This window comes from Diabrotica virgifera, chromosome 9 (genome assembly GCF_917563875.1).
Source record: "Diabrotica virgifera virgifera chromosome 9, PGI_DIABVI_V3a".
Lineage (NCBI taxonomy): Eukaryota > Metazoa > Arthropoda > Insecta > Coleoptera > Chrysomelidae > Diabrotica > Diabrotica virgifera.
Window position 1 is genome coordinate 116,131,151 of NC_065451.1, and position 8,237 is coordinate 116,139,387.

The window sequence follows — 8,237 nt, forward strand, 5'->3', positions numbered from 1 at the left end:
TAAATAATATCTTTAAAAAATAACCTTTACAATATTTTTTATTTGAAAATCAAATCAATCCGTGTTTGTCTTGAATTATGCTTATTATTTCACAATAATTACTTTTCTTGACTAAAAAAGATTATAAATATATTTTAAACAAATTAGTTGCTATAGGCTTTGTTTAATTATAAATAAAAATAGTAAATTAAATTAGCAACAACACTTTAGTTTATTTTAGTAATATTTTGTATTTTGACAACGGCACCCGATTTGGGCGTCGAAACGTTAATAAAATTATTTTTTTCATTTTAATTGTGGCTTATTTCCCATATAAATAATTAATCATAAAAATGCCACAAGGAAATAGCTTCAGAACAACATTAAAAATAGTAAAGTTAAGTATGTAACTTGCATAATTAAAAAAAAAATTAACAAGTATCGATTTGATTTTCAAATAAAAATTTATTTTTTTAATATTTATTTTTACAAGATATTGTAGAACTTACCTGCTATTGCGATTTGCTGTTCTGTTACAGAAGTACCATGAGTAGTCTCATATTTCGGAAGAAATAATAGAATTGTTTCATTAGAAATATTCACTAATGATAATATCCTTTTACTCCTTGTCGACATCGCCATCGTGTATAAGAAAATTTTTGCACTAAATTGTGGCACCTACCACACACTTATACACTTTATTTTCAAATGAGAACTAAAACTGTTTTTAGGCAACAGCGCAAAGTCATCTCAGATGGCGCTACTCTACGACCACGCCCATGGTGCCACAATTACGTGTGTAAATGCATTCTGCCTCATCCTGAATTCTGGCAACATACACAGAATTAACATGATACACTTTTTATTTAAGCTCTATTCGGTCCTATGTAGCAAAAAAAGTAGCTATTCAAAGCAAGTGATGACAAAAAGTATTTATACTTTTATTAGATAGTAAAGACTACTAGAAGAAAGAAGATAGTAAGGTATAAAATTGTGGTAACGTGTGTAAGTTACCACAATTTATGAAGTTACCATAATACAGGAATATGTTCACACAAGTTACCACAAATATCTACACACACACACACACACACACACACACACACACACACACACACACACACACACACACACACACACACACACACACACACACACACACACACACACACACACACACACACACACACACACACACACACACACACACACACACACACACACACACACACACACACACACACACACACACACACACACACACACACACACACACACACACACACACACACACACACACACACACACACACACACACACACACACACACACACACACACACACACACACACACACACACACACACACACACACACACACACACACACACACACACACACACACACACACACACACACACACACACACACACACACACACACACACACACACACACACACACACACACACACACACACACACACACACACACACACACACACACACACACACACACACACACACACACACACACACACACACACACACACACACACACACACACACACACACACACACACACACACACACACACACACACACACACACACACACACACACACACACACACACACACACACACACACACACACACACACACACACACACACACACACACACACACACACACACACACACACACACACACACACACACACACACACACACACACACACACACACACACACACACACACACACACACACACACACACACACACACACACACACACACACACACACACACACACACACACACACACACACACACACACACACACACACACACACACACACACACACACACACACACACACACACACACACACACACACACACACACACACACACACACACACACACACACACACACACACACACACACACACACACACACACACACACACACACACACACACACACACACACACACACACACACACACACACACACACACACACACACACACACACACACACACACACACACACACACACACACACACACACACACACACACACACACACACACACACACACACACACACACACACACACACACACACACACACACACACACACACACACACACACACACACACACACACACACACACACACACACACACACACACACACACACACACACACACACACACACACACACACACACACACACACACACACACACACACACACACACACACACACACACACACACACACACACACACACACACACACACACACACACACACACACACACACACACACACACACACTGTAACCCTTATAGTAGGGTTATATTTTTTTTGTACTAAAATTTGATTGATGAAAGAAAGGGGTAGTGAGAAACGGCTTAACAAGTTAAAATTAGAATGAAGATAACAAATTATTTATGAGGATGAGGATGAGACGTAAAAGCTCAGGAAGTGGAGATCGGCTTATTTTCGTGCTGTTGTTTAGGGGAGAAAGAGATAGTGATAATGGAAGAAACCAGAAAAATTAAAAAGTAATGAAATACTAAAGAGAAAAGAACTGACCTATGATCAATAAACCAAAGATGGGCGCCAGAAGTAAATGCCTTTTAGAGCCTTTACTTCGTTGATAGAACAGTGTGGGAGACTAGAAAAGAGAGAGAGAGAGAGAGAGAGAGAGAGAGAGAGAGAGAGAGAGAAATAAGGAGAAAGATATAAACAAACCAAATAACTTAATCCTGAAATAAAATATTATATGAACCCATATAGTTGAGAGATATCAGGTGCAGGTGAAATGATACAAACCCAATAGGTATACCTTATTTTTATTGTGTAAAAAAAAATACCTAGATATATGTAAAGTAAGATTTTGGTAACTAATGTATATATATATAATGTAAAATTTCTAGCTAAAAATATAAATAAGTAAGTTCGTCGATACTACGGATTTCTACAAGAGCTAGTTGAGAGTGATATGAGGGTAACAAAGATTTCATGATGATTCTTACCTTTTCGGATTCCGTGAGAGGAATGTCAAGACGACTACACAAATTCCGTGAGAGGAATGTCAAGACGACTACACAACCCAAGGATGTTGTTGATAAACATAGTAACGGGTTCATTCTGGAGTTGTTTCCGCTTTTTAATGTCATCCAAAAGATCATCTCGGTAGGAATATGGTAGGAAATCAGCTTTAAGTTTTTGCACCAGATCTTTCCAGCAAGAAAGGTTAGAGCGATTATTCATAAACCAAGTGAACGCAGGACCGGTAAACAACTCAGCGGAGGCTGCAAATAAGTCATCCTCTGGAATACATCTAGAGAATCACGATCACCTGTACCAGAAAAAGAAATACCCCATTTATGAACTTGGGCAGATTTAGAAAATGGGAAGGGTGACGCATTGTGTATGGGTGCATTTGGAGTGGAGGTAGCAGCTGGGTTTCCCCGAGCATCGAGGTCACCTTCAATATCCAAGATTTTGACTGCGACGGTTTTCTGGTATAATTCCTGTTCATCGGTATCACACTCGAAGCGACTTACTCGTTCAGATAAATGAGCTACTCTAGACGACAATCTAGCAAAGGTAGGATCCAGTATTGTACCCCTGAATATCCCGATTTTCTGGGTAAGGTCTTTCAGTGTGTCCTCAATCTCCTCCTTATGTTTGTCAAAGGGAATACAGGAGGAAGAAATTTGCCGAAAACTCCTATTTTTCTTCTCCTGTCGCAGAGCTCCACGCAATATTTTGCGTTTATCTCCTGTCGCAGAGCTCCACGCAATATTTTGCGTTTAGCCTCGACGGTAGGATATTCAGTAACATCAATACTTCGGATTTTAAGCTCGTAATCTAACTCTTTTACCAGTAAATGATCAACTTTGAAAGTGGACATTTTAAAAAAGAAACTTTCAGTATCAAGACAAAACACCCCAATGAAGGTTAGATAGATAAACTCAATAAAAAAAAATTTTACAACTGGCACAAAACCCGCAAATTTAATCGAATACAGTAATCTAAAATTGAGATGAAAATCAGAACCTAATAAACATATATCTATAGCGCAAAATATATAATTGTGTGGATACAACTGCCAGTACAGGATATCATAATAATTATAAGATACCAAAAAATATGTAACGTATAAAAATGTAAAATTCAGTTTATTAAATATTAACGTCACCTTCAATAAACATTTATATTACCTTTTAACTTATGTTCGTACACCACCCAACAATTAATGCTATATCCTCAATTCTAAAATAATTTCCCTTACACCTGTATACTCTCTCAAAAAAAAAAAACAAAATGATACACTGCTACTATCAACTTTTTCTTTTTTTTTTTTTTTCCAAAACAACAACAAACTGTAAGTGATAATTCGCAATAACCAAATTGAATAAGAGAATGTAGTGTAACTAACACTAAATCACCACCTAAATGAAAACAACAGCTCCACGATGGGCTCGCCACTTTGTAACCCTTATAGTAGGGTTATATTTTTTTTGTACTAAAATTTGATTGATGAAAGAAAGGGGTAGTGAGAAACGGCTTAACAAGTTAAAATTAGAATGAAGATAACAAATTATTTATGAGGATGAGGATGAGACGTAAAAGCTCAGGAAGTGGAGATCGGCTTATTTTCGTGCTGTTGTTTAGGGGAGAAAGAGATAGTGATAATGGAAGAAACCAGAAAAATTAAAAAGTAATGAAATACTAAAGAGAAAAGAACTGACCTATGATCAATAAACCAAAGATGGGCGCCAGAAGTAAATGCCTTTTAGAGCCTTTACTTCGTTGATAGAACAGTGTGGGAGACTAGAAAGAGAGAGAGAGAGAGAGAGAGAGAGAGAGAGAGAGAGAGAGAGAGAGAGAGAAATAAGGAGAAAGATATAAACAAACCAAATAACTTAATCCTGAAATAAAATATTATATGAACCCATATAGTTGAGAGATATCAGGTGCAGGTGAAATGATACAAACCCAATAGGTATACCTTATTTTTATTGTGTAAAAAAAAATACCTAGATATATGTAAAGTAAGATTTTGGTAACTAATGTATATATATATAATGTAAAATTTCTAGCTAAAAATATAAATAATGTATAATAATGTAAAACATTGGCCTGCAAGATGAATATATAATAGTAAAATTTAATTAATAATATAAATAATGAATATGAGTAATGTTAAAATTTTGGTTGCCAAGATATAAGCAGATAACGTAAAAGTTTCCGACTATTAAATGATTTCTATGAGTTTACGTTTCTTTCAGATACAAACAATAAAGAGACAGAAAAACAATAGTGAGTGCTAGTCAACAGAACCAGATGATATTCTTCATAATACCGTATTAATATACTTGTATATTATCTACCACAATACCTAAGTTATTATGTAATGAACCCTATAGAGACCAATGCTTTAGGTCTATAAGTACTTATGTTCCCTTACATGCATTGAGATTTAGATGAAAAATTGACAAAATATTATTTGTTGTGTAGACACAACCGATAGTAAAAGATATGATAAGGGAAGTTACAAAAATAATCTAGTACTTAACAACAAATGTCCAATAAATATATAATATATTGCGGAACACAATTCGGTCTATAAATGAGAACATTAATTAAGTACACTTATCTTTGTTCCAATCTAGATGAAATTGCTTCAGCTCTAATTCAAAGTGTTGGCTTATGGACGTGCCGGTTTATCAGACGGTAAGCGGCTCTATGAGTATACACATCTTAGGGAAGATTTACGTTCCAGATAATTAATAGGAATGTTATTCTTAGTGCATTTTCCATATAAGTTGTCTTTGTGGGATATTAAAAGCTTGGTTCTATTTTATAATTCTCTAGGTACGGCTAAAAAGAGAGGTTCTCATTAGGTATCTAGAAATTTTTTCCTGGATACAAGGTGAGACAGACCGGTTACAAAAGATAACCGAACATATTCTTCCACATAAATGGGAAGGTCATTTATCCAAAATGAAATTACATTATTACTTAAGTAATATATTTCTAAAAGTAACTTTGCTAGATTTGACTTTTTAAGGTATAAAATTATTCATTTTGATATATGTGTTTCCTAAATTTCCAAAAGAAATTTTAAAATAAAATCACTTACCAGACGTTCATTTTAGGTATATTATATTTTTACAGATATATTTAGCTTGCTTTGTAATTGCAATTCCAAAATAGATTTATTGAATATCTCCTATTCTTTTATGTATGACATCTGCCGTTTTTTCTCCAACACATATTTGTCTGTATTTGACCTTCTTAAGTCGTTGGTTAGCTAGCACTAATTCTGTTTTCATTTTACTACCTCGATCGTAAGGTAACTTTTTGTTATTCGATGTTAATTATTACGGTTGTCGGGAGTGGCTACTCGTAAACGTAGCGGAACGCTACATTCCCCCTCCACTCGATATAATTTTCCTTCAGAAAATTATTCTGGCAAAAACCAAAACGAAGTTTATTCTTGGCAGGGTTAGTACTTTAATATGGGTCAGGAGTAGTAGCTCCTAGCAGTTGTAGCTGTAGTTACAGTCACAACCACTCCACAAAGTTAAAGATAGGATTAGTACATCAACTAACTAATCTAATCTAACCTAAAACATTAATTTTGAATTTGGCTCAAAGTGGGTAAACATCCACATTATACCACATATTTACACAAGGGAAATAAAAGGCAACACTTCTCATGCTTCCGAGCATGGAAGAGTGCGGGCACAAAAGTATGACACACTTGTGTGGATCCAACACAAGAGTGCATCAAGGTAAGTTCCCAAGATTCCGGAACCGGTATGGTTTACGGAGATCGCGAGAAAGGAACTTTTCCTTCCTTAACGTAGACAAGGACTAGTCTGATGATCTGCATCCAGACTTTATTTACGAATGAACCGTATACTAGGTATCTTAAAGTTTACTAATAGTTATTCTTGTTGTACCATTACTTATATCAATTAAACTTATTAAATCGTTCACATTAAAGGCTTAGATTACACGTAACCCCAAATTGTGATCAACGTGAACTAAAGGTACTAGAAAAAATATTCCTGACTAAAACAAAGTATCCACCCAACTACATAAAGAACCATTAAATTTGGCCTTACTCACTATCGGACTCACTATCGATTTGGATATTAGCACCTAAGTTAATCCAAAGATGAACACAAAATTTATTGTTGACATATTCAATCGAGAGTAACCAGGATATTCTCCAACCGATTCAAAACATGGTATCAAAGATAACTTAAGGTAAGGAAATAGAGATGTAACATAACTCTCTTAGGTAAGATAAGATAAGATAAAGTGAAGTACGATACGCTAAGTTAAATATATTATATATCCAATGCAGATATAAACCAGGTAGTTAAGAATGCACAGCAAAACAAAAAATGGACAAACAAAACAGTTCCACAAATGGATAGCCATTATCGTATCCATCCAAATATGGTTCCGTCAGTATAATTCATAATCCATTCCCGAATTGACTTAATATAATCACAGGTAATAATCATTGAAAGGTAACCTAAAGATAACCTAACTTAATATCTGTATCCGATAAATCTATAGCCTAAGGCTACAGCTGATTTCAGTGTACGATATACCAAAACGTTTGATAATCAGTGTATTTTTATACTAACACATGTATAAGCATCAACACAAGTAAGTTCTTAACTACAATTTCTCAAAGGTAAAACTAAAATTTAAGAACCAAAATCAAACAATTTCATCTGAAACCGTATATTTATAGATCAGTTCCTAAAATCAATGACAGAAGAGGTCCGAACTGGACTACTATAGTGGACCAATGCGTAAGAAAACGAAAATCAAATATTAGAGTAGTCACTAAACAATAGCTAATGAATGTATTTTCCAAAATTATTGATATAACAACCATCAACGAAATTAATATTAAAGGTATTGGGTTATCGCCTTGTACAAGAAAAAAATCCATTGTATAACTTGATGAAGACTTAATCTATGCTACTGAACCGAAGATGGTCAACGACCATATTCGCCACATAGCGACTCCAGGTAAAAGTACATCCATCACAAAATATAGCATGGATTACGAAATCCGCCAACGATCTAGTCCGGAATTTGATCAACGAATTCGAACCCACGTATTATGCTTAGATACACATATATACCCATATACAACAAAATTTACTAATAAAAGTGAAAAGACAATATTTAAAAGCAATTTACCTAT

The 8,237-nt window shown here is 35.1% G+C and overlaps 1 long non-coding RNA gene across 1 annotated transcript; it reads right to left on the minus strand.

Annotated features, from left to right (window-relative positions):
* Positions 1–4,997: 4,997 nt before the first annotated feature.
* On the minus strand, positions 4,998–7,030 carry LOC114345863 (uncharacterized). Its single transcript, XR_003654924.2, has 2 exons — positions 6,141–7,030; positions 4,998–5,878 (listed from the first exon to the last, which is right to left on the minus strand). It is a non-coding gene; the product is annotated as an uncharacterized LOC114345863 (long non-coding RNA).
* Positions 7,031–8,237: the final 1,207 nt, after the last annotated feature.